Source organism: Hordeum vulgare, unplaced genomic scaffold (assembly GCF_904849725.1).
Source record: "Hordeum vulgare subsp. vulgare unplaced genomic scaffold, MorexV3_pseudomolecules_assembly, whole genome shotgun sequence".
In the NCBI taxonomy this organism is placed as follows: Eukaryota; Viridiplantae; Streptophyta; class Magnoliopsida; order Poales; family Poaceae; genus Hordeum; species Hordeum vulgare.
The window spans coordinates 58,251-80,000 of NW_025422532.1; the positions used below are offsets into that span (position 1 = coordinate 58,251).

Below are 21,750 nucleotides of genomic sequence, written 5' to 3' on the forward strand. Positions count from 1 at the left end.
TAGGTACGATATCAAGCTCAACCTCGCCAAATGTTCATTCTGTGTTCCCAGCGGAAAGTTACTCGGTTTCTTCGTTTCCGAACGAGGGATCGATGTCAACCCCGAAAAGATCGGGACCATCGTCCGAATGGAGAGGCCGGTCAGAATACACGATGTTCAACGGCTCACAGGTTGCCTAGCGGCTTTGAGCAGGTTCATCTGTCGACTCGGCGAGAAAGCACTTCCTCTGTACCGACTCATGAAGAAATCACATACTTTCGAGTGGACAGACGAAGCCCAAGTCGCATTCGACGACCTCAAAGTCCTACTTTCCACCCAGCCGGTTCTTACTGCTCCGCTCAGTAAAGAGCCCCTTCTTCTGTATATCGCGGCTACAAATCAAGTCGTTAGTACTGTTCTTACAGTCGAACGGGAAGAAGAAGGCAAAGCATACAAAGTTCAGCGGACAGTGTACTACGTCTCCGAAGTCCTGACTCCTTCCAAGCAGAGGTATCCCCATTATCAAAAACTTATCTACGGGATTTACATGACTGCGAAGAAGGTGGCCCATTATTTCCAAGACCACTCGGTGTCTGTCGTTTCTGATGCTCCATTGTCGGAAATTCTCCACAATCGAGACGCGTCAGGCCAAGTGGCGAAGTGGGCGATGGAGATGTTGTACTGTGATATCAAGTTCGAGGCCGAGAAAGCTATTAAGTCTCAAGCTCTGGCTGACTTCATAGCAGAATGGGTAGAACAACAGCAACCGACCCACATCTGCTTGGCCCATTGGACAATGTTCTTCGATGGGTCCAAGATGTTGAATGGCTCCGGCGCTGGCGTTTTGATCATATCACCAAAGGGCGACAAGCTCAAGTACGTGCTATAGATACACTTCGATTCCTCCAACAACGAGGCAGAGTATGAAGCTCTCCTCTACGGGTTGCGTATGGCCATCTCACTCGGCGTCCGTCGCCTGATGGTCTACGGCGATTCGGATTTGGTGGTCAATCAAGTGATGAAAGAGTGGGACGTCAGGAACCCCACCATGACTACATACTGCAATGCAGTGAGGAAGCTGGAGAAGAAGTTTGAAGGTCTAGAACTTCACGATGTTCCAAGACTGAAGAACCAAGCAGCTGATGAGTTAGCAAAACTCGGATCCACTCGGAGACCAGTCCCGAGTGACGTCTGCCTCGAGCATCTCCACCTCCCCTCAGTCAAAGAAGACCCTTTCACAGAGGAGCCGGTGCAACCAAAGAGTTCAATGGATCCGACTGAAGTCGATGTGCCTGCTGTGGTTTATCTGGTCATGGAGATTCTTGCCGTCATCCCCGACTGGACTGTGCCGATCATTGCATATATCCTGAGGCAAGAACTACCAGAAGACGAAGTCCAGGCCAGGCAGATAGTCCGCAGGTCGAAGTCATTCACTGTCATTGATGGTCAGTTGTACAAAGAAAGTATCTCAGGCGTTCTTCAACGATGCATCTCCCCACAGGAGGGGCAGCTGATTTTAGAGGATATTCACTCGGGAACCTGCGGTCATCACGCTTCTTCAAGAGCAATCGTCGCCAAGGCATTCAGGGCTGGTTTCTTCTGGCCGCAGGCCAACGAGATGGCTAAAGATATGGTTGACCGATGTGAGGGCTGCCAGTTCTACTCCAATATGTCCCGCAAGCCGACGTCTGCGTTAAAGACGATCCCTCTTGTGTGGCCGTTTGCTGTTTGGGGACTAGATACAGTCGGTCCATTCAAGACAGGCCAAGGTGGATACACACATCTTTTGGTGGCAGTCGACAAGTTCACGAAATGGATCGAAGCGAAGCCCATCAAGAAGCTCGACGCCTCAACAGCCGTCAAGTTTATCAGAGACATCATCTTCAGATTCGGCGTACCTCACAGCATAATAACGGACAACGGGACAAACTTTGACTCGGACAGATTCAAAAGTTTCTGTACAAGCCAAGGCATCCGAGTGGATTTTGCTTCCGTAGCGCATCCTTAGTCCAATGGACAAGCAGAGCGCGCAAACGGACTTGTTTTGCAAGGTTTGAAGCCCCGACTCCTGCGAGAGATAGGACATGCCGCTGGCGCTTGGGTTACCGAGCTACCTTCAGTGCTTTGGGGACTTCGCACGACGCCGAACAGGTCCACAGGGCGATCGCCGTTCTTCCTCGTTTATGGAGCAGAAGCGGTCCTTCCGAGTGACTTGCTTCACAATGCACCACGAGTCGAACTCTTCTCCGAAACCGAAGCAGAACAAGCAAGGCAAGACGGAGTGGATCTCCTGGAGGAGGAGCGCGAGATGGCACTAACTCGCTCGACCATTTATCAACAAAATCTGTGGCGTTTTCATGCACGCCATGTCAGAAGTCACACGTTCCAAGAAGGCGACCTGGTGCTCCGAGTGGATCAGCAAAGACCTCACAAGTTGGCTCCAGCCTCGGAAGGACCCTTCATCATCTCCAAGGTGCTGAACAACGGAGCATACACACTCTACAACATTGAGAGGGAGACAGACGAGCCGCGCGCATGGAACGGAGATCTCCTGAAGCGCTTCTACACGTGACCGTCGACTGAAGCAATGTAAAGAACAAGTATTGGCGAAATAATATAAAGCAGATGGAGTTTTTTGCAGGTTCAAAGTTCTACCGCGGTCGCAGACTCCAGTCTCAAAAAAAAACTTAGCTGTGATCCAGAATCGGCTAAGTATTAACTTTCTCCGAGTGTGCACTTCACGTCACACTCGGAGGCTTAGCTGTGATCCAGAATCGCCTAAGTATCAACTTTCTCCGAGTGTGCACTTAACGTCACACTCGGGGGCTTAGCTGCGATCCAGCATCGCCTAAGTATTGACCTTCTCTGAGTGTGCACTACACATCACACTTGGGGGCTTAGCTGCGATCCAGCATCGCCTAAGTATTAACTTTCTCCGAGTGTGCACTTAACGTCACACTCGGGGGCTTATCTGCGATCTAGCATCGCCTAAGTATTAACTTTCTCCGAGTGTGCACTTAACGTCACACTCGGGGGGCTTAGCTGCGATCCAGAATCGCCTAAGTGTTAACTTTCTCCGAGTGTGCACTTAACGTCACACTCGGAGGATTAGCTGCGATCTAGAATCGCCTAAGTATTAACTTTCTCCGAGTGTGAACTTAACGTCACACCCGGAGGCTTAGCTGCGATCCAGCATCGCCTAAGTACTAACCTTCTCCGATTGTGCACTTCACGTCACACTCGGGGGCTTAGCCGCGATCCAGCATCGAACGTTTGCCTTTGGCTTCACCAAGAAACGCCAAACAAAAACTCGAATCAACATTGCCAAAGGAGAGCAAAAATTCGATTCAAAGCTCTAGCAAAGATAGTTCACTCGGTGCGGATCAAGCTTACCCGCATCGATCTAAGAATGTGACGGACAACAGTAGTGGCCAAAGTACCTTACAGATAAACACTCGGCATACCGAGGATAAAGTTTTCTTATGCGTCAGCTGGGTCGGCGCCAGGACTGGAGGGCTCCACGAAGGTGTCCAAGTCGATTCCGTCGGCGATGCGGGTAGCACTCTCAAGGAACGTCTCCATGAAGTCTTCAAATCGAAGCTTCTTCGTGTTGGTGACCTTTAGTGTCTTCAGCTTCTCCTCACGCACCTCCTTGCAATGGACTCGGACCAAGGATAGAGCAACATCTGCACCGCAACGAGCTGCAGATTTCTTCCACGACTGCACCCGGTTGGGAATCTCCTCCAGTCGGGTCATCAGGTTTTCCATCTCCTGCCGCGACTCATCTTCTGGCCAAAGCTCCTTATCGATTCGGCCGACGACTTCTCTCAGTCGACCGATGAAAGGACCAACTTCGCCCACGCGGATGTACACACGGAGCAGATCCCGATTGGCGTCGTCGCCGAGTGGAACGTTCTCAAGAATCGACCGCTCACGTCAGCTGCTTCAGTTTCGGCGTCAAAGCAAAAATCTGCGACAATAGGACAAACAAACAATAAGTGCCGAGTGTGACGCGCATAACACAACCACTCGGAAAAAGCAGGACTTACCAGCGAGACGCGTCATCATCTGCCGAGCCCAGTCGCTGACATATTTCTCCTGTGCCCTGCATCGTTTGTTCAGCACGTCCATCTGACCCATCAGCGCAGTCCTCTGTTCCCCATCTTTTCCACTTCCTCAGTCAACACCTTGTTCACTTCACGCGCCTGCTCCAATGACTTCTCCCGTTCCGCCAGAGCATCCTTCATGCCGGCCATTGCAAGCATGGCCGCATCAAGTTCACCAGCGAACTGATTCCTCTCCGCCTTGAGAGTCTCATAGGCTGATCCCATTTCACAGGTTTTCTGCCACCAAACACCAAGGGACAATCAGAAAGTTCAACAGTTAAAAGTCTAAGTTATTCAGACCCCTGTCGACGCAAGCAGTCGACAGCGGTCTCGGGGACTACACCCAGTGGGTTCACTAAGAGTGACCCCACTGGCATGTAGCTCAAGCAGGCCTGCTCTATTGAGATGCATGTTATCACCTACGCCTACGAGGCAAATACTACCCGACCTGAGTACAAATTACTCTCGGGGATTCTTACAGTAAGTGCACTCGGTCATGTTATTTACAAACCTGACCAAAGCAAAGACAATATGTATAAAGACAACTGCCGGTGCAAGCACTCGACAGAAGTCTCAGGGACTACACCCACTGGGTTCACTCAGAGTGAACCCATTGCGAACAACAGATGCTATCCAAAGACACCCAGTGGGTTACAAGAGAAAAGTAAATACTTACTAGCCCACTTACTCGGATATCTTCCTGCAGCTCCAGGCTCCGCTGGTACAAGGACGCGACGGAGTCGTAGGCCCTCTTGGCCTCCCCAGCCATCAGCTCCACCTGCACCATGGCTCCCTTGGCCGCTCCCACCTGCTCCTCCGGGAGACGCTGGATGTTGAAATCGGCATTCGACGAGCCTGGCATCGTCGGAAGCTCCTGAGGCATCCCGAGGTCTGCTCCAGTCGGCACCTCAACCACCAGCGCCGGTTCAGTCGGCGGCAGCGCCTTAGTCGGCAGCACGTCGGCAGCAAGAGCGGCAGCAGGAGGAGCAGCCTCAAGAATAGGCTCCATAGCTGGGTCGGCTCTCCTCTGGTCCCCCTCGTCCAGGCAAATCGCCCCTGACAGACCGAATGACACGAGGCCTCAAAAAAGAAAGAGGTAGAACCTATGATGGAATAAAACACTCGGAGTCACTACAACGCACCTCGCTGGGACGAGACGACGTTGTCCGTGTCCATGGGGTCATCTTCTTGGCGCGCCGGAGAGGTGGCAGAAGTAGCGACTCTGTCGAGTGAAATCCATTCGACCAATGAACAAGAATTCACTCGGATATCAGAAGGAATTATAAGATCGATACACTTACGTGGAGGTGACAGGGACATCAACCCTCATTCGCGGCAGAGCTTTCCGAGGCTTAGGGCCACTCGGCTTGGCCGCCTTAGAAGACTGACCCGCAGGCTCGGCGGCGGCATCCCTGGTCCTCTTAGTGCTTCGAACACTCGGGACCACTAGAGCAGTAGGCAGAGCACTCGAAGACGCGGGAGGAGCCGGGGGGACGGCGGGCTCGTGTCGGCGCTTAGTCCGGTGCTCTAGTTGCGGAGGTGGCGAGTCCTGCTCTTCGTCTTCTTCCTCCTCCTCGCTGGTCTCCTCCTCCGATTCCCCGCTGTCGGAGACGTACTCGGCACTCTCCATGCTGCCCTCCTGGCTACCTTCCTCCTCTTCCTCCGCCGGATTCCCGTTCGAGACGGGAGAGAACCAGTTGGTCCACTCCTGCATAAATTCCAGTCGGCGATATCAGACATCACGCAGAGATTCAAACAAACGACAGGACTTAAGACAATTGGGTGCACTCGACAAATTCTGCTCACCTGATTCGGAGGAGGATGGTCCGCACAGAAGGGCTTCACTCGCCGAGATCCTTTGGGATTCTCGCAGGGGCCTGTGATCTGGAGCACCCACGAGGTCACCCTCTCCTCGGTCACGCCCACAACGTTGGTCCGAGTGGAATCCTCGGGCCCCGTATAATGCCACATGGCATGGTCGCGAGCCTGCAGAGGCTGGATCCGCCGACCAAGGAAGACCTCCAGCAAGTCTATGCCGGTGACCCCCCTCCTGACGACGTCCACGAGTGCCTCAACCAAGGGCTGGACGTCGTTCTTCTCCGCCTTCGAGAGCGCGAGCTGTTTAGGCAGGGCGGGCCGATCTAAACTAAAAGGAGGCAGCCCAGTCGACGCATTCGGACAGGCGATATCCTGGCAGTAGAACCACGTCGACTGCCAGTTCCTGACCGACTCACTTAACTGAAGAGCAGGATAACTACTCCGACTCTTTTTCTGGAAACCTAATCCCCCGCAGAGCTGGAGGAGATGCGTCTTATCATCCGACTGGCTAAGTCGTTTGATGGTTTGGGATCTGGCGGAAAAGATGAGTTTGAACAAACCCCAATGGGGAGGGCAGCCGATGAAACACTCGCACAGAACTATAAAGGCAGAAAGGTGGGCGATGGCATTCGGAGGAAAATGGTGAAGTTGGGCCCCGAAGTGATTCATGATGCCCTTGAAGAAAGGATGCGGGGGCAAAGAAAAACCTCGGTGGACGTGGCTGAGGAGCAGGACGCGCTCCCCCTCCCGAGGCGCCGGCTCGACCTCGTCCTCCGCTGGCAGCCTCTAGGACTTATGCACGATCATTCCGTGCTCCACCAGCTGCAGCAGATCCCCCTCCGTCACCGTGGAGGGGAGGAAGTCGCCCTGAATCCACCCCGCCGGCAGCGGCCGCTGCCGCCGCTGAGCAGGCGCCGCCGCCTTGCCCTTCTTCTTCCTCGCCTCCATCTTGCTGGTTTGACCCTTGGTCATGGAGGCGACGGCAAACCCTCGGGAGGAAGGAGAAGGGAGGAGTGTAGGAGCGCTGGAGGTGGCGAGGAAGGCGGAGCAGGCGAGAGCGAAAGATTCGGCGAGCGTAATGAAGAAGCCTCGCCGCCGAGATTTAAATAGGGTTCCGACTGGGTCACTGGCGGGTGGCCCCGAAACCTTATCCACCCGACCGGCCGCGGCGATATCAGTGGAGGAGTTGAAGGCGCGAGAATTGAGGCATCAGGCGCTACTCGAGCGCGCCGGCGTCATCCCCGCTGGACGCGCGGAAACCGAAATTTGAAGATCCCGGAAAATCCGCCACTGTCAGTTGACCGGTCGCGTCAAAAGATGCCGCAGAAGCACTCGGCTTCCGACAATCTGTTTCGCGAGCACTTCCACTTTGATCGTTGGTCACAAAAGATAAAATGGATCGGGGCAGGCGACGCCCAAGCCAAATCCGTTCCAGTCGGATCCAAACTTCAAGCACCGCTTCGTCCTTCCAACCCCAATCCATTCGGGGACTAATGATGGGGTCATAGTCTTGGGGTAGGGTCATAGGCCTGTCATGTAGGTCCTACCCAAGGACTACCCCTCACAAGGAACAAGGCCCTTAGTCAGTCCCGACTAAATTAAGGAGTCCCCACCATCCAGTCAGTAACAGGTCCCCAATCATCCAGTCGGAGACTAACATTCGGAGGATACCAAGTTAACCGACTGGCTACACTCGGTACATCGTAACCTCTCTGGAGGGAAACGACCGTACGTTTCCGGGTGCATTTATTAGCATTTAGAGCATAAGTTACCTGTAATGTACGCATTTAATCCCCACTACTCCACCCCTATACCGAAACCGTTGTGGAGGGCAGCGCACTATATATAAGCCGCCCTCCCCCACTGGTAGAGGGGTTAGCAAATCATTGTATTCCATATTCCACTCGACAACAAGCTCTGAGAGCACTGGGACGTAGGGTTGTTACTGTTGGAATTATGCCCTAGAGGCAATAATAAATATGGTTATTATTATAATTCCTGTATCAAGATAATAGTTTATTATCCATGCTATAATTGTATTGAATGAAGACTCATTTACATGTGTGGATACATAGACAAAACACCGTCCCTAGCATGCCTCTAGTTGGCTAGCCAGTTGATCAATGATAGTCAGTGTCTTCTGATTATGAACAAGGTGTTGTTGCTTGATAACTGGATCACGTCATTGGGAGAATCACGTGATGGACTAGACCCAAACTAATAGACGTAGCATGTTGATCGTGTCATTTTGTTGCTACTGTTTTCTGCGTGTCAAGTATTTATTCCTATGACCATGAGATCATATAACTCACTGACACCGGAGGAATGCTTTGTTGTATCAAATGTCGCAACGTAACTGGGTGACTATAAAGATGCTCTACAGGTATCTCCGAAGGTGTTAGTTGAGTTAGTATGGATCAAGACTGGGATTTGTCACTCCGTGTGACAGAGAGGTATCTCGGGGCCCACTCGGTAATACAACATCACACACAAGCCTTGCAAGCAATGTAACTTAGTGTAAGTTGCGGGACCTTGTATTACGGAACGAGTAAAGAGACTTGCCGGTAAAACGAGATTGAAATAGGTATGCGGATACTGACGATCAAATCTCGGGCAAGTAACATACCGAAGGACAAAAGGGAATGACATACGGGATTATACGAATCCTTGGCACTAAGGTTCAAACGATAAGATCTTCGTAGAATATGTAGGATCCAATATGGGCATCCAGGTCCCGCTATTGGATATTGACCGAGGAGTCTCTCGGGTCATGTCTACATAGTTCTCGAACCCGCAGGGTCTGCACACTTAAGGTTTGAAGTTGTTTTATGCGTATTTGAGTTATATGGTTGGTTACCGAATGTTGTTCGGAGTCCCGGATGAGATCACGGACGTCACGAGGGTTCCCGGAATGGTTCGGAAACGAAGATTGATATATAGGATGACCTCATTTGATTACCGGAAGGTTTTCGGAGTTACCGGGAATGTACCGGGAATGACGAATGGGTTCCGGGAGTTCACCGGGGGGGGCAACCCACCCCGGGGAAGCCCATAGGCTTTGGGGAGACACACCAGCCCTTAGTGGGCTGGTGGGACAGCCCCAAAGGGGCCTATGCGCCAAGGATAAGAAATCAAAGGAAAAAGAAAAAAAAGAGGAGGAAGTGGGAAGGGAGGGGGACTCCCTCCCACCAAACCTAGTCCAACTCGGTTTGGGGGGGAGAGTCCTCCCCCTTGGCTCGGCCGACCCCTTGAGGGTCCTTGGACCCCAAGGCAAGGTCCCCCTCCCTCCCACCTATATATACGAAGGTTTTAGGGCTGATTTGAGACGACTTTTCCACGGCAGCCCGACCACATACCTCCACGGTTTTTCCTCTAGCTCGCGTTTCTGCGGAGCTCGGGCGGAGCCCTGCTGAGACAAGGTCATCACCAACCTCCGGAGCGTCGTCACGCTGCCGGAGAACTCTTCTACCTCTCCGTCTCTCTTGCTGGATCAAGAAGGCCGAGATCATCATCGAGCTGTACGTGTGCTGAACGCGGAGGTGCCGTTCGTTCGGTACTAGATCGTGGGACTGATCGCGGGATTGTTCGCGGGGCGGATCGAGGGACGTGAGGACGTTCCACTACATCAACCGCGTTCTCTAACGCTTCTGCTGTACGGTCTACAAGGGTATGTAGATCACTCATCCCCTCTCGTAGATGGACACCGCGATCTTATTCGTACCCTACACATCTACTGTCAGGCTTATACCCACGACAGTAGTAGTAGTAGTAGTAGTAGTAGTAGGGGCAAGCATAAGGAACAAATAGATAGTTGCATGTCGGATGCAATCATACCAACACTAAAGCACCGGATCCCATCAGAACTCCGAAGTTAAGCGTACTTGGGCGAGAGTAGTACTAGGATGGGTGACCTCCTGGGAAGTCCTCGTGTTGCATTCCCCTTTTTAAATATTTTTGCGCCACGTGACAAGGATGACGCGGGAGCGTGATCTATATGACCTCGTTTTCTTATTTTTGACGTTTACTAGTTTTCTTATTTTTGACGTTTGTGATATGTTTTTGCTTGCCCCTCCCGTGTCCATTGCCACATTTGCCTCGACAATGGAGACGAGTTCAACCCAAGAATTTCACCGCTCCCTCTCTACCCCGACAACACGAGCACCACCACGACCTCTGTGACTTTTCCCACCGCGCTTGACACCCAACGACTAGTAGTAGTAGTAGTAGTAGTAGTAGTAGTAGTAGTAGTAGTAGTAGTAGTAGTAGCAGGAGGAGGAGGAGGAGGAGAAGGAGGTGGAGGAGGAGGAGGAGAAGGAGGAGGAGGAGGAGGAGGAGGGGCAAGCTTAAGGAACAAATAGATAGTTGCATGTCGGATGCGATCATACCAGCACTAAAGCACCGGATCCCATTAGAACTCCGAAGTTAAGCGTGCTTGGGCGAGAGTAGTACTAGGATGGGTGACCTCCTAGGAAGTCCTCGTGTTGCATTCCCCTTTTTAAATATTTTTGCGCCACGTGACAAGGATGACGCGGGAGCGTAATCTATATGACCTCGTTTTCTTATATTTGACGTTTACTAGTTTTATTATTTTTGACGTTTGTGATATGTTTTAGCTTGCCCCTCCCGTGTCAATTGCCACATTTGCCTCGACAACGGAGACGAGTTTAACACAAGAATTTCACCGCTCCCTCTCTACCCCAACAACACGAGCTAGTAGTAGTAGGGGCAAGCATAAGGAACAAATAGATAGTTGCACGTTTGATGCGATCATACCCGCACTAAAGCACCGGATCCCATGAGAACTCCGAAGTTAAGCGTGCTTGGGTGAGAGTAGTACTAGGATGGGTGACCTCGTGGGAAGTCTTCGTGTTGCATTCCCCTTTTTAAATATTTTTGCGCCATGTGACAAGGATGACGCGGGAGCGTGATCTATTTGACCTCGTTTTCTTATTTTTGATGTTTACTAGTTTTCTTATTTTTGACGTTTGTGATATGTTTTAGCTTGCCCCTCCCGTGTCCATTGCCACATTTGCCTCGACAACGGAGACGAGTTTAACACAAGAATTTCACCGCTCCCTCTCTACCCCGACAACACGAGCACCGCCACGACCTCTGTGACTTTTCCCACCGCGCTTGACACCCAACGACTAGTAGTAGTAGTAGTAGTAGTAGGAGGAGGAGGAGGAGGAGGAGGAGGATGAGGAGGAGGGGCAAGCATAAGGAACAAATAGATAGTTGCATGTCGGATGTGATCATACCAGCACTAAAGCACCGGATCCCATCAGAACTCCGAAGTTAGGCGTGCTTGGGCGAGAGTAGTACTACGATGGGTGACCTCCTGGGAAGTCCTCGTGTTGCATTCCCCTTTTTAAATATTTTTGCGCCATGTGACAAGGATGACGCGGGAGCGTGATCTATATGACCTCGTTTTCTTATTTTTGACGTTTACTAGTTTTCTTATTTTTGACATTTCTGATATGGTTTAGCTTGCCCCTCCCGTGTCCATTGCCACATTTGCCTCGACAACGGAGACGAGTTTAACACAAGAATTTCACCGCTCTCTCTCTAACCCGACAACACGAGCACCGCGACGACCTCTGTGACTTTTCCCACCGCGCTTGACACCCAATGACTAGTAGTAGTAGTAGTAGTAGTAGTAGTAGTAGTAGTAGTAGTAGTAGTAGTAGTAGTAGTAGTAGTAGTAGTAGTAGTAGGAGGAGGAGGAGGAGGAGGAGGAGGTAGTAGTAGTAGTAGTAGGAGGAGGAGGAGGAGGGCAAGCGTAAGGAACAAATAGATAGTTGTATGTCGGATGCAATCAAAATAGCACTAAAGCACCGGATCCCATCAGAACTCCGAAGTTAAGCGTCCTTGGGCGAGAGTAGTACTAGGATGGGTGACCTCCTGGGAAGTCCTCGTGTTGCATTCCCCTTTTTAAATATTTTTGCGCCATGTGACAAGGATGACGCGGGAGCGTGATCTATATGACCTCGTTTTCTTATTTTTGACGTTTACTAGTTTTCTTATTTTTGACGTTTGTGATATGGTTTAGCTTGCCCCTCCCATGTCCATTGCCACATTTGCCTCGACAACGGAGACGAGTTTAAGACAAGAATTTCACCGCTCCCTCTCTACCCCGACAACACGAGCACCGCGACGACCTCTGTGACTTTTCCCACCGCGCTTGACACCCAACGACTAGTAGTAGTAGTAGTAGTAGTAGTAGTAGTAGTAGTAGTACTACTAGTAGTAGTAGTAGTAGTAGTAGTACTAGTAGTAGTAGTAGTAGTAGTAGTAGGAGGAGGAGGAGGAGGAGGAGGAGGAGGAGGAGGGCAAGCGTAAGGAACAAAGAGATAGTTGCATGTCGGATGCAATCAAAACAGCACTAAAGCACCGGATCCCATCAAAACTCCGAAGTTAAGCGTGCTTGGGCGAGAGTAGTACTAGGATGGGTCACCTCCTGGGAAGTCCTCGTGTTGCATTCCCCTTTTTAAATATTTTTGCGCCACGTGACAAGGATGACGCGGGAGCGTGAGCTATATGACCTCGATTTCTTATTTTTGACGTTTACTAGTTTTCTTATTATTGACGTTTGTGATATGTTTTAGCTTGCCCCTCCCTTGTCTACTGACACATTTGCCTCGACAACGGAGATGAGTTTAACACAACAATTTCACCGATCCCTCTCTACCCCGACAAAATGAGCACCGCCACGACCTATGTGACTTTTCCCACCGCACTTGACACCCAACGACTAGTAGTAGTAGTAGTAGTAGTAGTAGTAGTAGTAGTAGTAGTAGTAGTAGGAGGAGGAGGAGGAGGAGGAGGAGGAGGGGCAAGCATAAGGAACAAATAGATAGTTGCATGTCGGATGCGATCATACTAGCACTAAAGCACTGGATCCCATCAGAACTCCGAAGTTAAGCGTGCTTGGGCGAGAGTAGTACTAGGATGGGTGACCTCCTAGGTAGTCCTCGTGTTGCATTCCCCTTTTTAAATATTTTTGCGCCACGTGACAAGAATGACCCGGGAGCGTGATCTATATGACCTCGTTTTCTTATTTTTGACGAATACTAGTTTTCTTATTTTTGACGTTTGTGATATGTTTTAGCTTGCCCCTCTCGTGTCCATTGCCACATTTGCCTCGACAACGGAGACGAGTTTAACAAAAGAATTTCACCGCTCCCTCTCTACCACGACAACACGAGCACCGCCACGACCTCTGTGACTTTTCCCACCGCGCTTGACACCCAACGACTAGTAGTAGTAGTAGTAGTAGTAGTAGTAGTAGTAGTAGTAGGGGCAAGCATAAGGAACAAATAGATAGATGCATGTCGGATGCGATCATACCAGCACTAAAGCACCAGATCCCATCAAAACTCCGAAGTTAAGCGTGGTTGGGCGAGGGTAGTACTAGGATGGGTGACCTCCTCGGAAGTCCTCGTGTTGCATTCCCGTTTTTAAATATTTTTGCGCCACGTGACAAGGATGACGCGGGAGCGTGATCTATATGACCTCGTTTTCTTATTTTTGACGTTTACTAGTTTTCTTATTTTTGACGTTTGTGATATGTTTTAGCTTGCCCCTCCCGTGTCCATTGCCACATTTGTCTCGACAACGGAGACGAGTTTAAGACAAGAATTTCACCGCTCCCTCTCTACCCCGACAGCAGGAGCACCGCCACGACCTCTGTGACTTTTCCCACCGCGCTTGCCACCCAACGACTAGTAGTAGTAGTAGTAGTAGTAGTAGTAGTAGTAGTAGTAGTACTAGTACTAGTAGTAGTATTAGTAGTAGTAGTAGTAGTAGGAGGAGGAGGAGGAGGAGGAGGGCAAGCATAAGGAACAAATAGATAGTTGCATGTCGGATGCGATCATACCAGCACTAAAGCACCGGATCGCATCAAAACTCCGAAGTTAAGCGTGCTTGGGCGAGAAGGATGGTTGACCTCCTGGGAAGTCCTCGTGTTGCATTCCCCTTTTTAAATATTTCTGCGCCACGTGACAAGGATGACGCGGGAGCGTGATCTATATGACCTCGTTTTCTTATTTTTGATGTTTACTAGTTTTCTTATTTTTTACGTTTGTGATATGTTTTAGCTTGCCCCTCCCGTGTCCATTGCCACATTTGCGTCGACAACGGAGACGAGTTTAACACAAGAATTTCACCGCTCCCTCTATACCCCGACAACACGAGCACCGCCACGACCTCTGTGACTTTTCCCACCGCGCTTGACACCCAACGAGTAGGGGCAAGCATAAGGAACAAATAGATAGTTGCACGTTTGATGCGATCATACCAGCACTAAAGCACCGGATCCCATCAGAACTCCGAAGTTAAGTGTGCTTGGGTGAGAGTAGTACTAGGATGGGTGACCTCGTGGGAAGTCTTCGTGTTGCATTCCGCTTTTTAAATATTTTTGCGCCACGTGACAAGGATGACGCGGGAGCGTGATCTATTTGACCTCGTTTTCTTATTTTTGACATTTACTAGTTTTCTTATATTTGACGTTTGTGATATGTTTTAGCTTGCCCCTCCCGTGTCCATTGCCACATTTGCCTCGACAACGGAGACGAGTTTAACACAAGAATTTCACCGCTCCCTCTCTACCCCGACAACACGAGCACCGCCACGACCTCTGTGACTTTTCCCACCGCGCTTGACACCCAACGACTAGTAGTAGTAGTAGGAGGAGGAGGAGGAGGATGAGGAGGAGGGGCAAGCATAAGGAACAAATAGATAGTTGCATGTCGGATGTGATCATACCAGCACTAAAGCACCGGATCCCATCAGAACTCCGAAGTTAGGCGTGCTTGGGCGAGAGTAGTACTAGGATGGGTGACCTCCTGGGAAGTCCTCGTGTTGCATTCCCCTTTTTAAATATTTTTGCGCCACGTGACAAGGATGACGCGGGAGCGTGATCTATATGACCTCGTTTTCTCATTTTTGGCGTTTACTAGTTTTCTTATTTTTGACGTTTGTGATATGTTTTAGCTTGCCCCTCCCGTGTCCATTGCCACATTTGCCTCGACAACGGAGACGAGTTTAACACAAGAATTTCACCGCTCCCTCTCTACCCCGACAACACGAGCACCGCCACGACCTCTCTGACTTTTCCCACCGCGCTTGACACCCAACGACTAGTAGTAGTAGTAGTAGTAGTAGTAGTAGTAGTAGTACTAGTAGTAGTAGTACTACTACTAGTAGTAGTAGTAGTAGGAGGAGGAGGAGGAGGAGGAGGAGGGCAAGCGTAAGGAACAAATAGATAGTTGCATGTCGGATGCAATCAAAACAGCACTAAAGCACCGGATCCCATCAAAACTCCGAAGTTAAGCGTGCTTGGGCGAGAGTAGTACTAGGATGGGTGACCTCCTGGGAAGTCCTCGTGTTGCATTCCCCTTTTTAAATATTTTTGCGCCACGTGAGAAGGATGACGCGGGAGCGTGATCTATATGACCTCGATTTCTTATTTTTGACGTTTACTAGTTTTCTTATTTTTGACGTTTGTGATATGTTTTAGCTTGCCCCTCCCTTGTCTATTGCCACATTTGCCTCGACAACGGAGACGAGTTTAACACAAGAATTTCACCGCTCCCTCTCTACCCCGACAAAACGAGCACCGCCACGACCTATGTGACTTTTCCCACCGCGCTTGACACCCAACGACTAGTAGTAGTAGTAGTAGTAGTAGTAGGAGGAGGAGGAGGAGGAGGAGGAGGAGGAGGGGCAAGCATAAGGAACAAATAGATAGTTGCATGTCGGATGCGATCATACTAGCACTAAAGCACTGGATCCCATCAGAACTCCGAAGTTAAGCGTGCTTGGGCGAGAGTAGTACAAGGATGGGTGACCTCCTAGGTAGTCCTCGTGTTGCATTCCCCTTTTTAAATATTTTTGCGCCACGTGACAAGAATGACGCGGGAGCGTGATCTATATGACCTCGTTTTCTTATTTTTGACGAATACTAGTTTTCTTATTTTTGACGTTTGTGATATGTTTTAGATTGCCCCTCTCGTGTCCATTGCCACATTTGCCTCGACAACGGAGACGAGTTTAACAAAAGAATTTCACCGCTCCCTCTCTACCACGACAACACGAGCACCGCCACGACCTCTGTGACTTTTCCCACCGCGCTTGACACCCAACGACTAGTAGTAGTAGTAGTAGTAGTAGTAGTAGTAGTAGGGGCAAGCATAAGGAACAAATAGATAGTTGCATGTCGGATGCGATCATACCAGCACTAAAGCACTGGATCCCATCAGAACTCCGAAGTTAAGCGTGCTTGGGCGAGAGTAGTACTAGCACGACCTCTGTGACTTTTCCCACCGCGCATGACACCCAACGACTAGTAGTAGTAGCATCAGGAACAAATAGATAGTTGCATGTCGGATGCGATCATACCAGCACTGAAGCACCGGATCCCATCAGAACTCCGAAGTTAAGCGTGCTTGGGCGAGAGTAGTACTAGGATGGGTGACCTCCTGGGAAGTCCTCGTGTTGCATTCCCCTTTTTAAATATATTTTTGCGCCACGTGACATGGATGACGCGGGACCGTGATCTATATGACCTCGTTTTCTTATTTTTGACGTTTACTAGTTTTCTTATTTTTGACGTTTGTGATATCTTTTAGCTTGCCCCTCCCGTGTCCATTGCAACATTTGCCTCGACAAAGGAGACGAGTTTAACACAAGAATTTCACCGCTCCCTCTCTACCCCGACAGCAGGAGCACCGCCACGACCTCTGTGACTTTTCCCACCGCGCTTGCCACCCAACGACTAGTAGTAGTAGTAGTAGTAGTAGTAGTAGTAGTAGTAGTAGTAGTACTAGTACTAGTAGTAGTATTAGTAGTAGTAGTAGTAGTAGGAGGAGGAGGAGGAGGAGGAGGAGGAGGGCAAGCATAAGGAACAAATAGATAGTTGCATGTCGGATGCGATCATACCAGCACTAAAGCACCGGATCACATCAAAACTCCGAAGTTAAGCGTGCTTGGGCGAGAAGGATGGTTGACCTCCTGGGAAGTCCTCGTGTTGCATTCCCCTTTTTAAATATTTCTGCGCCACGTGACAAGGATGACGCGGGAGCGTGATCTATACGACCTCGTTTTCTTATTTTTGATGTTTACTAGTTTTCTTATTTTTTACGTTTGTGATATGTTTTAGCTTGCCCCTCCCGTGTCCATTGCCACATTTGCGTCGACAACGGAGACGAGTTTAACACAAGAATTTCACCGCTCCCTCTATACCCCGACAACACGAGCACCGCCACGACCTCTGTGACTTTTCCCACCGCGCTTGACACCCAACGAGTAGGGGCAAGCATAAGGAACAAATAGATAGTTGCACGTTTGATGCGATCATACCAGCACTAAAGCACCGGATCCCATCAGAACTCCGAAGTTAAGTGTGCTTGGGTAAGAGTAGTACTAGGATGGGTGACCTCGTGGGAAGTCTTCGTGTTGCATTCCGCTTTTTAAATATTTTTGCGCCACGTGACAAGGATGACGCGGGAGCGTGATCTATTTGACCTCGTTTTCTTATTTTTGACATTTACTAGTTTTCTTATATTTGACGTTTGTGATATGTTTTAGCTTGCCCCTCCCGTGTCCATTGCCACATTTGCCTCGACAACGGAGACGAGTTTAACACAAGAATTTCACCGCTCCCTCTCTACCCCGACAACACGAGCACCGCCACGACCTCTGTGACTTTTCCCACCGCGCTTGACACCCAACGACTAGTAGTAGTAGGAGGAGGAGGAGGAGGAGGAGGAGGATGAGGAGGAGGGGCAAGCATAAGGAACAAATAGATAGTTGCATGTCGGATGTGATCATACCAGCACTAAAGCACCGGATCCCATCAGAACTCCGAAGTTAGGCGTGCTTGGGCGAGAGTAGTACTAGGATGGGTGACCTCCTGGGAAGTCCTCGTGTTGCATTCCCCTTTTTAAATATTTTTGCGCCACGTGACAAGGATGACGCGGGAGCGTGATCTATATGACCTCGTTTTCTCATTTTTGACGTTTACTAGTTTTCTTATTTTTGACGTTTGTGATATGTTTTAGCTTGCCCCTCCCGTGTCCATTGCCACATTTGCCTCGACAACGGAGACGAGTTTAACACAAGAATTTCACCGCTCCCTCTCTACCCCGACAACACGAGCACCGCCACGACCTCTCTGAATTTTCCCACCGCGCTTGACACCCAACGACTAGTAGTAGTAGTAGTACTACTAGTAGTAGTAGTACTACTACTAGTAGTAGTAGTAGTAGGAGGAGGAGGAGGAGGAGGAGGAGGAGGAGGAGGAGGAGGGCAAGCGTAAGGAACAAATAGATAGTTGCATGTCGGATGCAATCAAAACAGCACTAAAGCACCGGATCCCATCAAAACTTCGAAGTTAAGCGTGCTTGGGCGAGAGTAGTACTAGGATGGGTGACCTCCTGGGAAGTCCTCGTGTTGCATTCCCCTTTTTAAATATTTTTGCGCCACGTGAGAAGGATGACGCGGGAGCGTGATCTATATGACCTCGATTTCTTATTTTTGACGTTTACTAGTTTTCTTATTTTTGACGTTTGTGATATGTTTTAGCTTGCCCCTCCCTTGTCTATTGCCACATTTGCCTCGACAACGGAGACGAGTTTAACACAAGAATTTCACCGCTCCCTCTATACCCCGACAAAACGAGCACCGCCACGACCTATGTGACTTTTCCCACCGCGCTTGACACCCAACGACTAGTAGTAGTAGTAGTAGTAGTAGTAGTAGTAGTAGTAGGAGGAGGAGGAGGAGGAGGAGGAGGGGCAAGCATAAGGAACAAATAGATAGTTGCATGTCGGATGCGATCATACTAGCACTAAAGCACTGGATCCCATCAGAACTCCGAAGTTAAGCGTGCTTGGGCGAGAGTAGTATAAGGATGGGTGACCTCCTAGGTAGTCCTCGTGTTGCATTCCCCTTTTTAAATATTTTTGCGCCACGTGACAAGAATGACGCGGGAGCGTGATCTATATGACCTCGTTTTCTTATTTTTGACGAATACTAGTTTTCTTATTTTTGACGTTTGTGATATGTTTTAGATTGCCCCTCTCGTGTCCATTGCCACATTTGCCTCGACAACGGAGACGAGTTTAACAAAAGAATTTCACCGCTCCCTCTCTACCACGACAACACGAGCACCGCCACGACCTCTGTGACTTTTCCCACAGCGCTTGACACCCAACGACTAGTAGTAGTAGTAGTAGTAGTAGTAGTAGTAGTAGTAGTAGTAGTAGGGGCAAGCATAAGGAACAAATAGATAGTTGCATGTCGGATGCGATCATACCAGCACTAAAGCACCGGATCCCATCAGAACTCCCAAGTTAAGCGTGCTTGGGCGAGAGTAGTACTAGCACGACCTGTGTGACTTTTCCCACCGCGCATGACACCCAACGACTAGTAGTAGTAGCATCAGGAACAAATAGATAGTTGCATGTCGGATGCGATCATACCAGCACTGAAGCACCGGATCCCACCACAACTCCGAAGTTAAGCGTGCTTGGGCGAGAGTAGTACTAGGATGGGTGACCTCCTGGGAAGTCCTCGTGTTGCATTCCCCTTTTTAAATATATTTTTGCGCCACGTGACATGGATGACGCGGGACCGTGATCTATATGACCTCGTTTTCTTATTTTTGACGTTTACTAGTTTTCTTATTTTTGACGTTTGTGATATCTTTTAGCTTGCCCCTCCCGTGTCCATTGCAACATTTGCCTCGACAAAGGAGACGAGTTTAACACAAGAATTTCACCGCTCCCTCTCTACCCCGACAACACGAGCACCGCCACGACCTCTGTGACTTTTCCCACCGCGCATGACACCCAACGACTAGTAGTAGTAGTAGTAGTAGTAGTAGCAGTAGTAGCAGTAGTAGCAGTAGGAGCAGTAGCAGCAGTAGCAGCAGTAGCAGTAGCAGTAGTAGCAGTAGCAGTAGGAGTAGCAGCAGTAGCAGTAGCAGTAGCAGTAGCAGTAGTAATAGTAGTAGGGGCAAGCAAAAGGAACAAATAGATAGTTGCATGTCGGATGCGATCATACCAGCACTAAACCACCGGATCCCATCAGAACTCCGAAGTTAAGCGTGCTTGGGCGAGAGTAGTACTAGGATGGTTGACCTCCTGGGAAGTCCTCGTGTTGCATTCCCCTTTTTAAATATATTTTTGCGCCACGTGACAAGGATGACGCGGGACCGTGATCTATATGACCTCGTTTTCTTATTTTTGACGTTTACTAGTTTTCTTATTTTTGACGTTTGTGATATGTTTTAGCTTGCCCCTCCCGTGTCCATTGCCACATTTGCCTCGACAACGGACACGGGTTTAACACAAGAATTTCACCGCTCCCTCTCTACGCCGACAACACGAGCACCGCCACGACCTCTGTGACTTTTCCCACCGCGCATGACACCCAACGAGGGGCAAGCATAAGGAACAAATAGATAGTTGCATGTCGGATGCGATCATACCAGCACTAAAGCACCGGATCCCATCAGAACTCCGAAGTTAAGCGTGCTTGGGCGAGAGTAGTACTAGGATGGGTGACCTCCTGGGAAGTCCTCGTGTTGCATTCCCCTTTTTAAATATATTTTTGCGCCACGTGACAAGGATGACGCGGGACCGTGATCTATATGACCTCGTTTTCTTATTTTTGACGTTTACTAGTTTTCTTATTTTTGACGTTTGTGATATGTTTTAGCTTGCCCCTCCCGTGTCCATTGCCACATTTGCCTCGACAACGGAGACGAGTTTAACACAAGAATTTCACCGCTCCCTCTCTACCCCGACAACACGAGCACCGCCACGACCTCTGTGACTTTTCCCACCGCGCATGACACCCAACGACTAGTAGTAGTAGTAGCAGTAGTAGCAGTAGTAGCAGTAGGAGCAGTAGCAGCAGTAGGAGCAGTAGCAGCAGTAGCAGCAGTAGCAGCAGCAGCAGCAGCAGCAGTAGTAGTAGGAGGAGTAGCAGTAGCAGTAGCAGTAGCAGTAGCAGTAGCAGTAGCAGTAGCAGTAGTAGTAGTAGTAGTAGTAGTAGTAGTAGTAGTAGTAGGGGCAAGCATATGGAACAAATAGATAGTTGCATGTCGGATGCGATCATACCAGCACTAAAGCACCGGATCCCATCAGAACTCCGAAGTTAAGCGTGCTTGGGCGAGAGTAGTACTAGGATGGGTGACCTCCTGGAAAGTCCTCGTGTTGCATTCCCCTTTTTAAATATATTTTTGCGCCACGTGACAAGGATGACGCGGGACCGTGATCTATATGACCTCGTTTTCTTATTTTTGACGTTTACTAGTTTTCTTATTTTTGACGTTTGTGATATCTTTTAGCTTGCCCCTCCCGTGTCCATTGCCACATTTGCCTCGACAACGGAGACGAGTTTAACACAAGAATTTCACCGCTCCCTCTCTACCCCGACAACACGAGCACCGCCACGACCTCTGTGACTTTTCCCACCGCGCATGACACCCAACGACTAGTAGTAGTAGCAGTAGTAGCAGTAGTAGCAGTAGTAGCAGTAGCAGCAGTAGCAGCAGCAGCAGCAGCAGTAGCAGCAGTAGTAGTAGCAGTAGTAGGAGTAGTAGTAGTAGTAGTAGTAGTAGTAGTAGTAGTAGTAGTAGTAGTAGTAGTAGTAGTAGTAGTAGGATGACGCGGGACCGTGATCTATATGACCTCGTTTTCTTATTTTTGACGTTTACTAGTTTTCTTATTTTTGACGTTTGTGATATCTTTTAGCTTGCCCCTCCCGTGTCCATTGCCACATTTGTCTCGACAACGGAGACGAGTTTAACACAAGAATTTCACCGCTCCCTCTCTACCCC

The 21,750-nt window shown here is 49.6% G+C and overlaps 21 non-coding genes and 2 pseudogenes across 21 annotated transcripts; all 23 read left to right on the forward strand.

The window, feature by feature from the left end:
* Positions 1-9,723: 9,723 nt before the first annotated feature.
* LOC123419161 lies at positions 9,724-9,842 on the forward strand. The gene has a single exon (XR_006618212.1). It is a non-coding gene; the product is annotated as a 5S ribosomal RNA (ribosomal RNA).
* A 432-nt stretch (positions 9,843-10,274) lies between these two features.
* LOC123419261 lies at positions 10,275-10,393 on the forward strand. The gene has a single exon (XR_006618302.1). It is a non-coding gene; the product is annotated as a 5S ribosomal RNA (ribosomal RNA).
* Positions 10,394-10,662: 269 nt separating this feature from the next.
* On the forward strand, positions 10,663-10,781 carry LOC123419208. The gene has a single exon (XR_006618256.1). It is a non-coding gene; the product is annotated as a 5S ribosomal RNA (ribosomal RNA).
* A 366-nt stretch (positions 10,782-11,147) lies between these two features.
* LOC123419296 lies at positions 11,148-11,266 on the forward strand. The gene has a single exon (XR_006618335.1). It is a non-coding gene; the product is annotated as a 5S ribosomal RNA (ribosomal RNA).
* Positions 11,267-11,710: 444 nt separating this feature from the next.
* On the forward strand, positions 11,711-11,829 carry LOC123419220. The gene has a single exon (XR_006618267.1). It is a non-coding gene; the product is annotated as a 5S ribosomal RNA (ribosomal RNA).
* Positions 11,830-12,266: 437 nt separating this feature from the next.
* Positions 12,267-12,385, forward strand: LOC123419226. Its single transcript, XR_006618273.1, has one exon. It is a non-coding gene; the product is annotated as a 5S ribosomal RNA (ribosomal RNA).
* Positions 12,386-12,769: 384 nt separating this feature from the next.
* Positions 12,770-12,888, forward strand: LOC123419187. Its single transcript, XR_006618236.1, has one exon. It is a non-coding gene; the product is annotated as a 5S ribosomal RNA (ribosomal RNA).
* A 348-nt stretch (positions 12,889-13,236) lies between these two features.
* Positions 13,237-13,355, forward strand: LOC123419229. Its single transcript, XR_006618276.1, has one exon. It is a non-coding gene; the product is annotated as a 5S ribosomal RNA (ribosomal RNA).
* A 410-nt stretch (positions 13,356-13,765) lies between these two features.
* LOC123419252 lies at positions 13,766-13,876 on the forward strand (annotated as a pseudogene).
* A 309-nt stretch (positions 13,877-14,185) lies between these two features.
* On the forward strand, positions 14,186-14,304 carry LOC123419184. The gene has a single exon (XR_006618233.1). It is a non-coding gene; the product is annotated as a 5S ribosomal RNA (ribosomal RNA).
* Positions 14,305-14,652: 348 nt separating this feature from the next.
* Positions 14,653-14,771, forward strand: LOC123419287. The gene has a single exon (XR_006618327.1). It is a non-coding gene; the product is annotated as a 5S ribosomal RNA (ribosomal RNA).
* A 407-nt stretch (positions 14,772-15,178) lies between these two features.
* On the forward strand, positions 15,179-15,297 carry LOC123419207. Its single transcript, XR_006618255.1, has one exon. It is a non-coding gene; the product is annotated as a 5S ribosomal RNA (ribosomal RNA).
* A 363-nt stretch (positions 15,298-15,660) lies between these two features.
* On the forward strand, positions 15,661-15,779 carry LOC123419216. Its single transcript, XR_006618263.1, has one exon. It is a non-coding gene; the product is annotated as a 5S ribosomal RNA (ribosomal RNA).
* Positions 15,780-16,287: 508 nt separating this feature from the next.
* LOC123419174 lies at positions 16,288-16,406 on the forward strand. Its single transcript, XR_006618224.1, has one exon. It is a non-coding gene; the product is annotated as a 5S ribosomal RNA (ribosomal RNA).
* Positions 16,407-16,827: 421 nt separating this feature from the next.
* On the forward strand, positions 16,828-16,938 carry LOC123419251 (annotated as a pseudogene).
* A 309-nt stretch (positions 16,939-17,247) lies between these two features.
* Positions 17,248-17,366, forward strand: LOC123419211. Its single transcript, XR_006618259.1, has one exon. It is a non-coding gene; the product is annotated as a 5S ribosomal RNA (ribosomal RNA).
* A 354-nt stretch (positions 17,367-17,720) lies between these two features.
* Positions 17,721-17,839, forward strand: LOC123419288. The gene has a single exon (XR_006618328.1). It is a non-coding gene; the product is annotated as a 5S ribosomal RNA (ribosomal RNA).
* Positions 17,840-18,243: 404 nt separating this feature from the next.
* LOC123419232 lies at positions 18,244-18,362 on the forward strand. Its single transcript, XR_006618278.1, has one exon. It is a non-coding gene; the product is annotated as a 5S ribosomal RNA (ribosomal RNA).
* Positions 18,363-18,731: 369 nt separating this feature from the next.
* LOC123419238 lies at positions 18,732-18,850 on the forward strand. The gene has a single exon (XR_006618284.1). It is a non-coding gene; the product is annotated as a 5S ribosomal RNA (ribosomal RNA).
* Positions 18,851-19,370: 520 nt separating this feature from the next.
* On the forward strand, positions 19,371-19,489 carry LOC123419189. Its single transcript, XR_006618238.1, has one exon. It is a non-coding gene; the product is annotated as a 5S ribosomal RNA (ribosomal RNA).
* Positions 19,490-19,953: 464 nt separating this feature from the next.
* LOC123419282 lies at positions 19,954-20,072 on the forward strand. Its single transcript, XR_006618322.1, has one exon. It is a non-coding gene; the product is annotated as a 5S ribosomal RNA (ribosomal RNA).
* A 308-nt stretch (positions 20,073-20,380) lies between these two features.
* LOC123419156 lies at positions 20,381-20,499 on the forward strand. Its single transcript, XR_006618207.1, has one exon. It is a non-coding gene; the product is annotated as a 5S ribosomal RNA (ribosomal RNA).
* Positions 20,500-21,014: 515 nt separating this feature from the next.
* LOC123419269 lies at positions 21,015-21,133 on the forward strand. Its single transcript, XR_006618310.1, has one exon. It is a non-coding gene; the product is annotated as a 5S ribosomal RNA (ribosomal RNA).
* The last annotated feature ends 617 nt before the right edge of the window (positions 21,134-21,750 follow it).